Genomic DNA, 17322 nt, shown 5'->3' with positions numbered 1-17322 from the left:
ACCATGGGCTTTTAATGGGCCCAACATTTACACTAAATAATCATTGGGTCCAACCACCTTATGAAAACCTAAGGACTGTGGGCAGGTGCAAGATTAGCCCATCATGTATTACCTTCAATGGTCTTACACTTAACCTCTTAGTCCATAATGATAAAACACTGCCTGACAAGAGAGGACCTCTCCCTCAGCTGCAAGGTACAGTGCTGCACTCTCTACTCACATGGATCCTGGGAATTAAAACCTTTTTGCAAATATTTTGAAACCATAATATATATATGTATATCTCTATATAAATATATTTTGCAAAAACAAATCTCAATGTTTGAAATCAATTGTCGGCAGTTTAGGTTTCCATCAGATAAAATGCATTACCCGATCATTCACTTTATCCGACAAAGGGGTTGATCTTGTCACTGTGATCACCCACTTAGATGAATTCTCAGCAGTTTAGGTTTCCAATGCTGTCACACAATAGTGGAATGGGTGATGTGCTGGATGGAACTACTCCTAAAACCTGAATGAACTTCATCTAAACAGCTTCTTTAGCAGCTTCACTTGTAGTAATGTTTTTGGCTTCGGTTGTGGAATCTGTAGTGGAACCTTGTTTGCTGCTTTTTTAGCTAACTGCACAAGCCACCATTGTAAAGATGTACTTAGATGTAGACTTTCTATCATCTAGATCTATCTAAAAATCAGCATCAGTATACCCTTAGATCTGTAGTGAACTACCATCAAATACTAGACAAAACCTTTTTGTCCTTCGAAAGTATTTCAGTATGTTCTTCACAGCTGTCTAGTGTTCTTGTCCTAGGTTAGATTGGTATCTACTTACCACACTCATTGCCTGAGTGATGTTAGGACGAGTGCAAAGCATGACATACATGATGCTCCCTACGGCTAAGGCATAGGGAATCTCCTTCATGCCCCCAATCTCCTCGGGAGTCTTAGGAGACATACCCTTGGAGAGAATGACTCCGTGCCTGAAAGGAACATTTCCTTTCTTGGAGTTCTCCAAGCTGTATCTATTGACAATTTTGTCAATGTAAGTAGACTGGGATAATCCTATTATCCTCTTCGATCTATCTCTACAAACTCGAAGTCCCAAGATATAGGTGGCTTCTCCAAGATCTTTAATGGAGAATTGCTGTGAAAGCCACACTTTCATCGTATTTAACATTCCTGCATCATTCCCAATGAATAGAATGTCATCTACATATAGAACCAATAATGTAACCTTATCCCCACTGGTTTTCCTATAATCATAGGGTTCATCCGGATTTTGCTCAAAGTCAAACTATTTGATAGTAAAGTCAAACTGGATGTTCCAACTCTTAGAAGCCTGCTTCAGTTCATATATGGATCGGTTAAGTTTGCATACCATGTGTTCCTGACTTGCAACAATGAATCCTTGTGGTTGCTGCATATTGATATCTTCAGTAAGATCTTCATTCAGGAATGCGGTTTTGACATCCATTTGCCAAATCTCATAGTTATGGTATACTATTATAGCTAGCTAGCAAGATCCTAATAGACTTCAACATACCCACCAGCGAAAAGTTCTCCTCATAGTCGATTCCCTCTTTCTGAGTGTACCCTTTCACCACAAGACGAGCTTTATAGGTCTCAATGTTACCATCTAGACCCTTCTTCCTCTTGTAAATCCACTTGGAATCAATTGCTTTCACCTAGAGGGTGGGTCCACAAGAGTCCTGACCTTGTTGGTCTCCATCAAGTCCATTTCGGCTTTCATTGCATCTACCCACTTTAGGGAGTTTATGCTCAATATAGGTTCCGCATAAGTCATGGAATCCTCCTCACTTGTCATGGCTTTCACCAAGTATCTTTCTTGGTTATAGTCATAACAAATTGGTGTCCTGGATACCCAGGTTGACCTTCTAGGTTGAGTATTTGGAGCTTGTGGGACATCTCCCACTACTCCTGTGCTCTCCTCATCAAGAACAACTTCTTGCTAAAGATTCTCCAGGATGTAACCTTCTTCTAAGAAACAGGCATTTTGACTGCGAAACACCTTTTGTTATTTAGAATCATAGAATAGGTAACCTACAAAGCCTTTTGGGTAACCTATAAATAGGCAATGACTGGTCTTAGATTCCAATTTGTCTGCACTTGTTCTTTTAATGTGTGCAGGACAACCCCAAAACTACAACATGAGTGATGAGGTCCATATCCCTTCAAGATGAGCTCACAAAGAATAAATGACACGAGATACACATAGCTAAAGTTGAAGGAAATTGAAGTCAAGGGCATGACTTATGTTGAGCTTTGCTACATGATTCAGACTCGGGGAAATCGTGAATGACTAGTCTTGCGACAAGGCCTAAACCTAGGTAGATTTGGGTGACATGTACATCTTGAGGAAATGGCTGAGCTTCTAAGCTAGTGGTTCAGATCAATTCTTTATGTGCAATGTGCTAAAGCAGTGTTTCTAAGGCAAGAAGGTCCCAACAACAAAAAAAAGAGTGTTTCCACCAAGCCATGCATTCACATTTATCAAAACAAAAAAAGAAGTGTTTCTTAGCATCTCATATAGTCCATCACCACCATTTACTCCATCATACATCTCCAAGGCATATCAGCTACAATCAACAACATCAGCCATCAAGCGTCAACACAGGTAAACACTAGGTATGCAATCATCAACTCAAACATCTTCTCACTTGCATTATATCATCTTCACATCAGCATTAACAACACCACAATCATTTCATTGCATCCATTATGGGAGCCCTGAGTCCCATACGCCCCTAATCTTCATATTAAGTGGCTGACCCAACTCCCAACATCAAAACATATTTTGGACTTCAAAGCCAAATGACCAAAGTGCCATGTATATTACTTTCCCATGTCAAGCATGCATGGCTCAGGTGTAAGAACCTACTGGATGCCTTTCAATTATGCTTAACAAGGAAATACGTTTGAATGACTTTCCTACCCTCAACAATTTTCTACAAAAAAGATTTTCTTATTGACAAATGTCATCTTTCCTTTTTCATCATCTATTTATCAAATCATGCATCCCAAAAAATCTCAGAGAATTGGCCAGCGAGAGATTTCGTAATTCCTCTGTTGCAGGGGTGACCATAGTCCTAGATAGCCACAAAAACATTGTGGGTGAGAGGTTTCATTTTAGAAACCCCTTCGGGAAGATCTGGGGATTGGCCCATGAACGGCAATTCTTCTGTCAATAGCCGAACGAGTGCTAGACAACTATGGGAGCATGCCATAGGAGGAGATTCCAGGGGCATCATTTTCAATCAAAAACAATTATCTTCTTTCAATCATCAACACTTTTGTCATGAGAAAAGTTTTTCGAGCAGCATACTCTTGAACAGGACAGTTATTCCATTGCATTTCTGTCCAAAAATGGGTTGTCTCCCAAATCTTTGTCGTTCGGATTATCATCCTCCAACAAAGAGGGGCAATCTGTAGATACCCCATTTTTGTGCTCTTCAATCTTTCTATAGCATTTTAAGCTTCAAGCATGCTTTAGCTAACCTTACGATCGACTTGGGGGTATTTTTGGAATTTTACAAAGTTGGGGCTTTAAGGATCCAAAACCATAGGTACGTAGAGACCAAAAAACCAAACCTGACGACACCAAGATCACCCAAATCCAACATTGTTTACCCCTTCATCTTGAGACCCGAAGTCGAAATTGATTCTGACCGTCCGATCGGAGTCATTTTAAACCTAATTCCCATTTGATATCAAGTCCAAAATCTAAGACCATGGGTACAAAGATCCCAAAAATTTAAATCCATTGACACCAAGACCACCTGAGTTCGACACCGTTTACCCCTTCATCCTGAGACCTAAAGCCGAAACTGATTCTGATTGTTTGATCAGAGTCATTTTAAACCTAATCCTCATTTCACATCAATCCAAAATCTGAGACCATAGATACGTAGAGACCAAAAATCCAAATCCAACGAAACCAAGATCACTTGAATCCAACACCGCTTACCCCTTCATCTCAAGACCCGAAACCAAAACCGATTTCGATCGTCCAATCGGGATCATCTCTGATCCTAAATCCTAATCCCCATAAAATCTAAAATCCAACTTAATAGATGGATAGAACTCAAAATTCTGAGTCCAACGGTACCAAGATCATCCAATTCTGACACCATTAGCCCCTCCATGTTGAGACCCGAAGCTAGGGAATAATTTCTTAGCTAAATGCGCAATATAATAGAGTGGGAAAATTAATTAATTAAAATTTCTAAAAGAACAAGAAAGCAATAGCATTACCAAACAAGAGAAATCAGTCTTACCGAATTCTGATTCAAGGGTTTGGATTAATCAATTGGTCATCGATCATAGGTAAACTTCGGCAGTCTTGCAATTCAAGCATTTAACCTTAGATTTATTAGGATAACCATAATAAACTTTGTGTTTTCCTAAATCAACTGACCAAACCCAGCATTCGATCAACACTTATCACTAATCAACTAGAAATGATAGCGCTCCATATTAACTAGTGATAGCATTAAACTTTGTAAAAACATTTAAACCAAAATAACAATAATTGAGATAGCTGCAATTATCGAATCTTGTTCCATTGATTTCCTTTAGGTTAAAACATATCAATACATTGGTCAAAGGCTATCACGAACAATTGACCCAGAAAGATATCAACCTAATTGCTACTTGTACCACTATTCGTGACAATTACGGATCACCAAATCATGGATAGCAATAGGAAAATCAACATTAATTAATTTGTCAGACTAATTAACATTAACATCCATAGAGAATAAGCACAAGAATCAATGAATACTTGAATTAAAAAGCAAGAATTTGAATTAAATAGAGAACCTCACTATGATACAGTCAAACCTCCCCCCTTGAACTAGAAAAGAAAAGCTTAGCTGCTCATGACTTTTGAATCCTCTAAGTTTTGCTTCTCAGAAGGCTGAACTGATCTTTCTTGATTGAGTTGTTTGATGCTTGATTGATGGATTGTTGGATTGATTGAGTGATGCCTAAAGCTGGTCCACCCCCCCCCCCCCCCCCGTCCTCCCCTTTATATAGCTTTAGGAGGAGGGGCTCTCTCCAACTCCCTTCAGGAGATTAACTTCAAGTTAGAAAGTCCTTATCTGTTTTGAACTAATCATATCCTATCTCTTATCTAGTGATCTAATCCAATCTTCTTACTTTTATAGGATTACATTCAAAATTTAAATCTAATAAGACTCTCTTTCTGGAGGTTACATTCGAAATTGGGACTCTAGGCTCTTGAATTCGAGTTGGGCTGCTACAAGGCTCTTCTGCGAATTGGGCTTCAGCTGTGAAATGAGCTTTGCTACGAACTTGCTCCAACTTCAGGCCCGGTTTTGTCTTCGATGCGGACCGAATCTATCAAAACCCAAAACATAAAAATTGTGGGCCTTTCTTTCATCTTTCTGATTCCTCTTGAATTATCCAAATCTGAGTCTGGAATTGAGAGTTATGCCTAGATTACTTAATAGTGCCAAAACTAAGCAAAATCATTCGATTAGCCTTGTTTTCTTCCAATCGCCTTCTTTCTTGCCCTGAATCGAAATACAAGAGTAATGAGTCCAATTAAGTGCTAAAATAATGAAAAAGAGTGAATATTTGGGGATTAAAATAGGGTAATTTTTAATCTCATCACCAAGAGTTCTCCCATTCACATTTCCCACATCCTTCTATCCTACCACATCAATCTTAAGTCTAAAAACCCCCTAGGTCAAGCCACATTGAAGAAGAAAGCCAAAGCATTCTTGAAGACTGAAGTTGTTGCAGAAATATTGAAGGCGTCCAACATCATTTATTGGGTTACATGCAAAATACTTTCTCATTCCTCAGGCCAAACATATTTGCTACTAAATGCATCTCCCTTACCTCTGGATCAATCATATTCAAGCTGAGTTAATGATCTTGGGTTAATTCGTTTGATCTGCTCATTGTTGCTAGTAATTGTTAAGGGTTTATTTTGTTGGCTTGATCAAATTATCGTATGTTTCTTTCAAGGATTTCTGCAATATCTTCGTTATTAGTTTGACAGGTGATGGACTGTTTTCACTTGTAGCTATTTATTTATTTTATTGATGTTCAAATTTCTCAATAGTCATCAATTCACGTCACCAAGGTTGCCTACATTTCATCAATAATTGCATGCATATGTTCAATTATTATAGTTCTCATGTGGTTAACCAATTGTTTATATCTTTTCAACCATTCCCATTATATGCATTAATTAGTCCTAGCCTCCTTTAACATTTACTCCATTTAATTTTTTTATTGCCATCAGCACTTTTAGTTTAATACACTTGTTAGTTTCTAGGCTAGATCATTTGTTTACGTATCCATCCATCTTTTCTTCTTTTTTATTTTCAGCATACAAGGTAGGAAATATCTTTAGGAATTCTCAATTAAGATTTGATAGATCACGTTCTTAAAGGTTGCACTTAGACACTTTTTATAAATAGGAAATTTTGTAGATAGGTTTATGTTTCTAGCTTGCTAGTCATTTAATACTCTAACTATATTATCTTTCTATTTTGAGCTTTCTTATTGTATATATTTGATTCATGGATTTACTACATCTTTAACAAAATCGCCAATCTCCTAGTTTTCATAACTCCATTTCCTATTTTGTTTACTAATAAATTCCTTTTCATGTAATACTAGATCTTTTTCTCTTGCTTGTGTTATGTTTGTTAATTTGAATTAGTCCTCTTTAGAAATTTTCTTTTTTAATGCCCAAAAATTATGAAATTAACCTTGGAACATTGGTGAAGTAGAGGTCGGTTTAACTCAGCAAGTGTGGGGTGCCTAATACCTTCCCACACCGTACCATGGTCCCCGAACCCTAAGAATCTCATCCCCATTGGGCAACGAGTCACCAAGAAAACCAAAATGTTTTTCTTGAAAAATCCTAGGTTTTCCTAAGTTACCAATTCCAAAAATTTGGGTTGCGACTCCAAACTCCATATCCAAATCTGTTCCCCCCTCCGGGCCGGGTATCCATAGTTAGAAAATCCAAAGGACCATCCTTTACCAAACTTGTGATACGATCTATGTTAATGTGGCCAAGTCGATAATGCCACAGGCACGTCAGACTAATTCTATCATGGATTCTTTTCTTGGGGATTATTTTCGACGTAATTTCGGTAGTGTTGGTTTCCAGAGAGGGATGGAGAACATAGAGACCATTCTCAAGTTCCCCATATGCTAGGAATTTGTTATTCCATTTAATAGTAATCACATAACTAAAGTATCACTTCTCGGAAAACTAATTCTACAATGCCTATGGCCGTAGCTGCAACAGTTGCAGAAGTCCCCAAGTTAAGTGTCACTTCTCCATCACTCAGTCTGCTTATTTTAAACTCTTGCAGTGAGTTACATGCATGAGTGATGTGTGTGCATGCTACACACTGTTTTTATTGTCTCATACATGGTTTTTATGATAAATCTTAATGGTTCTTGCCCTAATTGAGCTTAATTTCAGGAAACAGGAGATTGGAACAGTTTGGGGTTAATAGAGCATGAAGACATGGTGATATTGCTGCAAATGAGCACTTCGGCCTAGGAGAATAGAGGCATAGCTGCAACTTATTGGGAGGCTCCAGGAGGTGGCTGATTTTAGCAGAGTTCGAAGGGGAGTAGGACTCTAAAGCAGCAAGAAAGAGTATAAAAGAAAAAAAAAGAAGAAATTAGGGTTTGACTTCTTGTTACAAGAACCAAGGGAGAGGTGCTAGGAGAAAGATCACAAGGCTGCTGAAGGAGAATTGGAGATGAGATCGAGAATTCATGTAGAAGTTTTAGGTTGTCTTCTTCTTTGATTCAGCGATTTCGGTAACCTAGGTTCAACTAGGGTTTTCTTTTGTTTGAATCTTTCATTCTTTCTACCATTTGAACCATGATTGATGTTATTTCAGATTTGTGATTGATCTCTTAAGCTAATCCGATTGATAGTTATTCAGTATTGGGATTTCTTGATTAGGGTTTTTAATAGTAAGAGTAAATTCGACCGATCTACTCTTGTTTCTTGGATTACCTATATTGCTTGAGAAAGGTTTTAGGTAACCAGACTAACGGATTAAGAAAATGAATTGAATGAATCTTAGATATAATTTACATGATTCATTTGACATCCATTCAACAAGAACTGATATCGTTCGACTTTCTTGTTCTTAATGCATCTATAGTAATTAAATTCTTGATAGAGATATAAGGGTTGTTACTCGTAGACAGACTGGCATGTGCTCGAAAGAGGTTGTTCATAACAAGAAGGAAATCGCCAACCCATAACTAAAATCAACTTCGGTTGGATAGGTTAATGAAATAACCTCTGAACTGATTATGCAATCATTTTCGTGAAGTGCTTTTTCTATTCGATTAGGGTGGTTTAATTTGAGAATTCCTAGAATAGTTAGCTGATTAGGAAGTAATTCATTGTTTTCCAGATTATTAGATAACATAAGGCAGATTTAGTACTTGTAGTTGTTGGATTAATCCTCATGGGTTCAAAATTAATACTAGTCCCACAATAAAATAATTGCAGTAAAAGTGGTTCTAGGTCGAATCCCATAGGGAGCAAATCAATAATCTCTTAGCCGAATGGGTAATGTAATTGAGTGAGAGAATTTAAATACTGAAATTAAAAGAAAAGAAAATAAATAGCAACTTAAACAAGAGAAATTCCGTCTTACCGAATTCTGGTTCAAGGGTTCGGGTTGAATCGATTGGCCATCGATCCTAGGTACATTTCAACATTCTTGCAATTCAAGCATTTAACCTTAGATTTATTGGGATAGCCATAATAAACCTTGTATTTTCATAATTCAGTTGACCAAACCCAACATTCGATCAACACTTATCACCACTCAACAGGGTACGATAGCGTCCATATTAAACAGTGATAGCATTAAGATTTGTGAAAATGGTTAAACAAAAATAACAATAATTGAGATAGCTGCAATTACTGAATCTTGTTCCATCAATTCCTTTAGGTTGAACCATGTTAAAAAATTGGTCAAAGGCTGTCACGAAAAATTGATCCAAAAAGAAATCAACCTAATTGCTACTTACACCATTATTCGTGACAATTACGGATCACCGAAATCATGGGTTTCCCAAAACCAATATCTGCGCAAATTGGGTAGAACACCTTCTCCCTATTTGCGTAGGTTCAGATCTGAAATAGAATGGTTCAAGATTTGTACCATGGCTCTGATACCACTGAAGGGAGAGGAAATCCATCATATGGATGCCCAAAGATTGGGGAATAAGGGGGCAAATTTCAAAAAAAATTTCTCTCCCTTCAACTTGGAATCAAATCCCTATTTAGAAAATCATATTTTCAATGATCATTCTTGAACCATAAACTGAACCAGATCTGAACCAAAAGGAGTAGGGAGAGATAATACCTGATACAGAGAAATAATATCTCTCAATAGAGGTGTTCACGTCCAAGGTAGGATCCAAAATCTGCTCCCACTGAAGATGGCACAGTGCAGGGTGGAGCAGAATACGCAGTGTTCTTGAAAAAGAACTTGATCCTTCTCAAAAATCACCTGGACGGCTTGTGAATACAACTCCCACTAATCTTTTCCCCAAAAGACTGGAATCAAGATCCAATCTTGATTTCTCCCAAGAAATGCAGATCGAACTGTTGTAAGTGGCGGCTGCAGGAAGGAGGAGGCAAGAGAGTATTTGCAGGGTGCAGAATTCTCTCTTCTGTGATCTCAGCTCTGAAGACAAGACTGTTGCTGGTGGTTGTTTATTGTGTCTAAAGGCTGTCGCCCCCTCTTCCTTTTATAGACTTAAAGGGATCAACTCCTAATCCCATTAGGAGTTGCTAACCCAAATCATATCTGGATTTGAAGTCCCTTTAAGATAAGGGATAATCCTTATCTTATCTGCAGATTAGATCAGCCATCTCCTAATCTAATTAGGAAGTTTCCAGATCTAAATCTCATTTAGATCTTGGACTCTCTGAGTGGATAGGGTGTGGGCCCAATTCTATCAGCTGATCTTATCTTAGAATTTGCCCCTTAAGTGACTAATCAAATTAGCCCAGTTCGAAATGGGCTTAAGGCCCATTTAGGGTTATGTATTCATTTAGCCTTCCAAATTGCTGCCCAGTTGGGCTTTCTTGTATGGTGTGGGACCCAAACATTGATTTACACATCAGCCACATCGGTTCAGCCCAGCCTTTGTTACAAGGCCTGGCCGAATACACTGTTATGGACAGTGCACCCCCTGAAACCCATCAGATGGGCTCTATGGGCCCAACAGTTACCCTAAGTGGTCCCTGGGCCAAGCCACCTTGTAACACCCAGGGACTGTGGGTAGATGCAAGATTAGCCCATCAGGTATTATCCTCAATGGTCTTACACTTAACCTCTCAACCCATAATGATCTTACGCTGCCCGACAAGAGAGGACCTCTCCCTCGGCTGCGAGGAACAGTGTTGCACTCTCTCAAGTATGGATCTCGGGAATTAAAACCTTTTGCAAATATTTCAAAACCATAATATATATACTTTTATATCTCATATAAAATATATTTTGCAAAACAAATCACAACGATTGAAATCGGCTGCCGGCAGTCTTGGTTTCCATCGGTGAGAGTGCATCCCCGATCATTACCTTTGTCTAACAAAGGGGTTGATCCTGTCACTATGATCAACCAGTCAGATGAATTCTCAGACTGTCCCAACATACCCAGGTTTTGACCCCCGCTAAGGATCTCACTGATTGGTACATCAAAGACAGCCCAATCCGACACCTAGTGCAGTATCATAATCGAGTCTAGGGGTCGGGTGTAACTTACCAGTTTTGCCCATCAATCTCCAAGGTCCAGGGCAATGCTAGAAATCTGGTCTAGTTCAAAGATTCAATTAATCCCACACTGTATGTGCCTAGGGTCTCACCCCGGTAGCTAAGACAAGCCACCCCAACCGACTTGGTGACACCACAGTGTCAGCCTTGTCAGAATAGGTCTCCCCAGACCGACCCACTGGCTATGAACATTCTAAACTAACACGAGTCTCATTAAGTGTCCAGTTTAAGGGAATTACACAAAAACATACCATGGGAGCATGAATCAAATATGCACTTTTATTCATTTACAATAAACTCATAGAGTACATCATTTTGATTGAAGCTAAGGGCATACAAAACTGTCTAACAGCTCCCACTTGCACTTAGGTCCAATCAGGTACTAGCTGGAGTCACATGCTTTTCACGTGTTTCTCAAACACTTTCTGTGATAGTGGCTTTATCAATGGGTCTGCTACATTTTCCGCTAATGCTACCTTCTCAATCAAGATGTCCTCTCTACCAACAATCTCCCATAGTACATGGTACTTCCTCTTGATGTGCTTCGACTTTGAGTGGGCTCGTGGCTCCTTAGCCTGAGCAATAGCTCCATTGTTGTCACACAACAATGGGATGGGTGATGTGCTGGACGAAACTACTCCCAACTCGTGAACGAACTTCTTCATCCACATTGATTCTTTGGCAGCCTCAGTTGCGGCAATGTACTCGGCCTCGGTCGTGGAGTCTATAGTGGACCCCTGTTTGCTGTTTTTCCAGCAAACAGCACACGATCCTATCGTGAAAACATATCCAGATGTAGACTTTCTATCATCTGGATCCGACTAGAAATTGGCATCTGTATACCCCTGGATCTGTTGTGAGCTACCATCGAATACTAGACAAAACACTTTTGTCCTTCGAAGGTACTTAAGTATGTTTTTCACAACAGTCTAGTGCTCCTGGCCTGGGTTGGCCTGAAATCTGCTTACTACACTCATTGCCCGAGCAATGTCAGGGCGAGTGCACAGCATGGCATACATGATGCTCCCCATGGTAGAGGCATAGGGAACGTCTTTATGCCATCAATCTCCTCAGATGTCTTGGGAGACATCTTCTTGGAGAGAGTGAATCCGTGCCCGAAAGGAACATTTCCTTTCTTGGAGTTTTTCCATGCTGTATCTTTTTGACTATTTTGTCAATGTAGGCAGATTGTGATAATCCTATTATCCGCTTCGATCTATCTCTATAGAGTCGAAGACCCAGTATATAAGATGCTTCTCCAAGATCTTTCATGGAAATTGCTGTGAAAGCCATACTTTCACCGTAGTCAACATTCCTACATCATTTTCAATGAGTAGAATGTCATCTACATACAAAACCAAGAATGTAACCTTGTCTCCATTGTACTTTCTATAAAAACAGGGTTCATCCGGATTCTGCTCGAAGTCAAATGATTTGACGGCAGAGTCAAAATGGATGTTCCAATTTCTAAAAGCTTGCTTAAGTCCACAAATGGATCTATTGAGTTTACATACCATGTTTTCTTGACCCGTAGCTATGAAGCCTTGCGGCTGCTGCATATAGATATCGTCAGTAAGATCTCCATTCAGGAATACAATTTTGACAGCCATTTTCCAAATCTCATAATCATGGTATGATGCTACAGCTAGTAGGATCCTAATAGATTTAAGCATGGCCACAGGCGAAAAGGTATCCTCATAATTGATGCCCTCTTTCTGAGTGTACCCTTTCGCCACCAGACGAGCTTTGAAGGTCTCAACTCTACCATCGGGGCCCATCTTCCTCTTGTAAATCCATTTGCAACTGATTGCTTTTACCCCGGAGGGCGGATCTACTAGAGTCTAGACTCCATTTGTCTCCATTGAGTCCATATCTGCTCTCATGGCCTCCACCCACTTCTGGGAATCTATGTCCAACATAGCTTCCACGTAAGTCACGGGATCCTCCTCACTAGTCAAGGTTTCCACCAGGTAACTATCCTGGTCATAACCATAACGGACTGGTGGCCTGGATACCTAAGTGGATATTCTAGGTTGGTCACTACCTGGAACTTGTGGGACATCTCCCATTGCCCCTGAGCTCTCCTCATCAAGAACAATTTCTGACGATGGGTGTCCAGGATGTAATCGGTCTCCAAGAATTGGCATTTCAACTACAGAACACTTTTTGCTCACTTGGGTCATAGAAAAGGTAACCTACAGAGCCTTTTGGGTAGCCTACAAATAGGCAACGACTGGTCTTAGATTCCAACTTGTCTGCACTCATTCTTTTATTGTGTGCTGGACAACACCAAATCTTCAAGTGTCTAACACTTGGTTTCTTTTCCAGTCCAAAGTTCATATGGAGTGTTCGGAACCAATTTGGTTGGAACCCGATTCAGCACATAAATCGCAGTCTCTAATGCGTAACCCCAAAAGGATGTGGGTAACTTTGAGTGTATGAGAAGTGATCGGACCATATCCAATAAGGTCCTATTCCTCCTCTCTGAAACACCGTTAAGTTGTGGTGTAGTAGGAGGAGCTAATTGTGATACTATCCCATTGTCCTTTAAGTAGTCCCTGAATTCGTCAGAGAGATACTCGCCTCCTCGATCAGATCGAAGGGCATTAATTTCTCTCCCCAACTGTTTCTCGACCGCTTGTCTAAACTCTTTGAACATTTCAAAGGATTCAGACTTGTGTCTCATTAGGTACATGTAACCATACCATGGGAAATCATCTGTGAAGATGATGAAATACACGTGTTGATTCCGTGTTCTAACACTCAGGGGACCACATACATCAGTATGTATTAGGTCAATTGTGCCTGTACATCTTTCAGGCTTATCATTAAATGGCCATTTCGTCATCTTGCCTTGTAGGCAAGGCTCACAGGTGGGAAGATCTTCTACAGTTAGAAAATCCAAAGGACCATCCTTTAACTGTATCACGGGCTCTATTCTTGGGGATTTCAGCCGATGTAGTTTCGGTTATGTTAAGTTTCTAGAGAAGGATGTAGAACATAGAGACCATTCTCCAATTCCCCGTATGCGATGAATCTGTTATTTATTTTAATATTAATCGTATTACTAAAGAAGACATAATAACCATCTGCACACAGTTTTGAAACAAAAATCAAATTTCTCCTTAAGTTTTGTACATAAAGACAATCTTTGAGTACAATTTTTCCTTCTCTAAAATTAACTCCATGGTTCCTATTGCCGCGGTTGCAATAGTTGCAGTAGTCCCCAAGTAGAGAGTGACTTCTCCTTCACTCAGCCTTCTGCTTACTTTGAACCCCTGTTGTGAGTTACATGCATGAGTTGAAGCCCTGAAGTCAATACACCAGGACACAGAAGCCACCAATAAATTGGTTTCTATAACACAAGTTTCGAAATTACCTTTCTTGGATTCCAAGTAGGCAAGACAATTCCTTTTCCAGTGGCTGGTCTTCTTGCAGAAGTGACAGGCATCCAATGCTTTGTCTTTCTTTTGCTTCTTACCCTTAGTGGCTTTCTTCTAAGGATTCTTTTCCTTCCACTTTCTTTTGCCCATTTTGCTAGCTTCAACAAGCATAGCTACAGGCTCATCATTTCTAATCAGTTCTTCAGCTCTTTGCAACATATTGCTGAACTCTTGCAAGATGACATTCAACTTGTTCATGTAATAATTCATGATGACCGGATTAAAAGAAGGGGGCAAAGAATTAAGGATAGCATCTATCTGGGTTGCAAGGTCCAGCCCGGATCCAAGAGCCTCCAGTTCATTGATGTAACCCATCATCCGAAGACAATGGTTGTGAACTTGTTGGCCCTTGGACATTTGAGTGGTCATGAACTGTTTCAAGACCTTTTATCGAGTAGAATGATTCTGCTCTTCATACATCGTCCTCAGGCTGTCCAATATGTCCTTGGAAAGTTTGATCTGATCGAACTGCCTCTGTATTGGGTTGTCCAAGGAGGCAATGATGTAACATCAGGCTAGGGAGTTTTTCTCCTCCCATTCCTGATAGTCTCTCCTTTGGGCCTTAGAAGCCTTGTCACCCGGACGCTCCAGGGTAGGATTCTTTGCCACTTTGTCCAGCTTTTTAGAAACTAGGACCAGCATAAGGTTCCTATACCAGTCGACATAGTTTGGGCCCTTAAGCTTATTGTCATCAAGAAGCTTTGCAAAACATCTGTTTGCCATTTTCTAATAAAAGAACAAATATCAGTCCACAACCTAATTTGATTCATGTTCATTTCATAGATATGGATTTTAATCTATGATCCATTTCTATTTATTCATCTCTGAGATTTCCCTCATTTCTCAATGACGGAGACTACGGGTTGTCTTTAGAAATGTGGGAAATCACATAGGGTGCATGGAGCCAACTGTTTTAGCTGCATAACCCCACCACCTTTCTGTGAAGGATCATATTCACTCATCATATGAGTTTTCCCTTTGGCCTCTATCAGACAAGGTTCAGAGCCATTTTCAGGTAAACCTTTCTATCCAGTGAGTGCTTACCCATCATATTCGTGAACGCCAAGGTACCGTGAGAGAGTTCCCATTTTCTAGTGAAGCCCCTCCCACATCGGTCTATGACGCCCCTATCATCTTATGAAACACTTAGACAAGCCCAACAGCAAATGGATAGCCCATTTTCTGGTGCGTTTCCTCATTACTGAAGGATCCATCCTAATGCTAATGATGAAAGGCTTTTAGAGAGTTCATCATATGAATTCCCTATCACTTGCACTCATATTAGCTGGAGGGAACAAATAATTACGCCCTAATTTGATTTAGGTCAAACCAAAGTGGCTCCCACTGACTTTCATAAAGTCAGATTTTAGTGGGCCTTTAATCGGCTAGGGTTCCGCATGTAACCTATTGATGAGGTGTGGGGCCCACCACTGAGAGAAGGTCATCCAATGACCAAAAGGGACACCATGGCAATGATGTGCATTCAGCCATGGTGTGCGCCAGAGCCACTATTGAATGAGCATGGGTCAAGTACTTATGGCCCATGTACGCAGCACATCACACATCCATACATCTCATGCAGGGATAAATTGATCCAATCAATTAACTATTTGTAAGGCCCATTGGAAGCCTGTTGAAAATCCATAATATTAACCATTAATATTATCTAGGTATATGGGCTGAATTAGGGTTACCCAATTCGGCCCATATAGCTTTATCCTTTGAAGTGGGCTTTTAGCAGTTTTAACTATTTAAAACTGGGCCTTTATAGGTTGGGCCGAATTAACCATTTAATTAAATATCAGTCCCCAGGCCCATTAGTGGGAAAATTAGGGCTGACTTTCAGCCTTGATTAAACCCTAGATTTGGTCCAAACAGTTTGAACCAATCTTGGTTCGAATGGTCTAGGGTTTGATCTTTAATTAAATCCTTAATTCAAGAAAATAATCTGAAATTAAATAGCTGATAAAAGAAAAAACAACAATCAATTAATCAGGGCTGTTCGCACACTCCATCCTACAAAACAGATGTAGATCAAAGATTGTAGTTTCTCAAACTGCAAATCGCAGATAGCGAATCTCCCATCTGCGAAATCTCCTTCTTTGCGCCGCCATCTTCGATCCAGAAATAAAAATAAATAGAAATCCCATTTCTATTAATTATTACATCAGATCGAATGCCTATATATTGAGTCTAATAAAAAAAAATTATTTACAGACCAAATGTAATAAATAAATTCAATAAACTGCAAATCTTGTAGTTCTCCCTACGCAAACCAAGAATTCGATCTCCTCTTGTACGAACAACCCATAAATCAAGAAAATTATAAAGAACTATTCTAAATAATAATCAGATTTATATAAAAATATTCAAATTATTTGCCCAACTGTTTTGGGAACAAATTTCCCAAAACCCATATCTGCGCAAATTGGGTAGAACGCCTTCTCCCTATTTGCACAGGTTCAGATCTGAAACAAAATGGTTCAAGACTTGAACCATGGCTCTGATACCACAGAAGGGATAGGAAATCCATCATATGGACACCCAAGATTGCGGAAGAAGGGGGAAAATTTCAAAAAAAATTTCTCTCCCTTCAATTGGGAATCAAATTCCCTTTTTAGAAAATCATATTTTCAAGGATCATTCTTGAACCATAAACTAAACCAAACTCAACTGAGGTGTTCACGCCAAGGTAGAAACCAAAATCTGCTCCCACTGAAGATGGCGCAGTGTAGGGTGGAGCAGAATCAGTAGTGTTCGTCCAAAAGAACTTGATCCTTCTCAAGAATCACCTGGACTGCTTGTGAATACAACTCCCACCAATCCTTTCTCCAAAAGACTATAATCAAGATCCAATCTTGATTTCTCCCAATAAATGCAGATCGAACTGTTGTAGGCAGCAGCTGCAGGAAGGAGGCGGCAAGAGAGTATTTGCATGGTGCAAAATTCTCTCTTCTGTGATCTCAACTCTAAAGACAAGACTATTGCTGGTGGTTGTCTGTTGTGTCTAAAGGCTGTCGCCCCATCTTCCTTTTATAGACTTAAAG

Source organism: Nelumbo lutea, chromosome 3 (genome assembly GCF_056320005.1).
Source record: "Nelumbo lutea isolate HS-2025 chromosome 3, American lotus-T2T, whole genome shotgun sequence".
NCBI classification, from domain to species: domain Eukaryota; kingdom Viridiplantae; phylum Streptophyta; class Magnoliopsida; order Proteales; family Nelumbonaceae; genus Nelumbo; species Nelumbo lutea.
Note: the sequence above shows the minus strand (reverse complement) of the source record.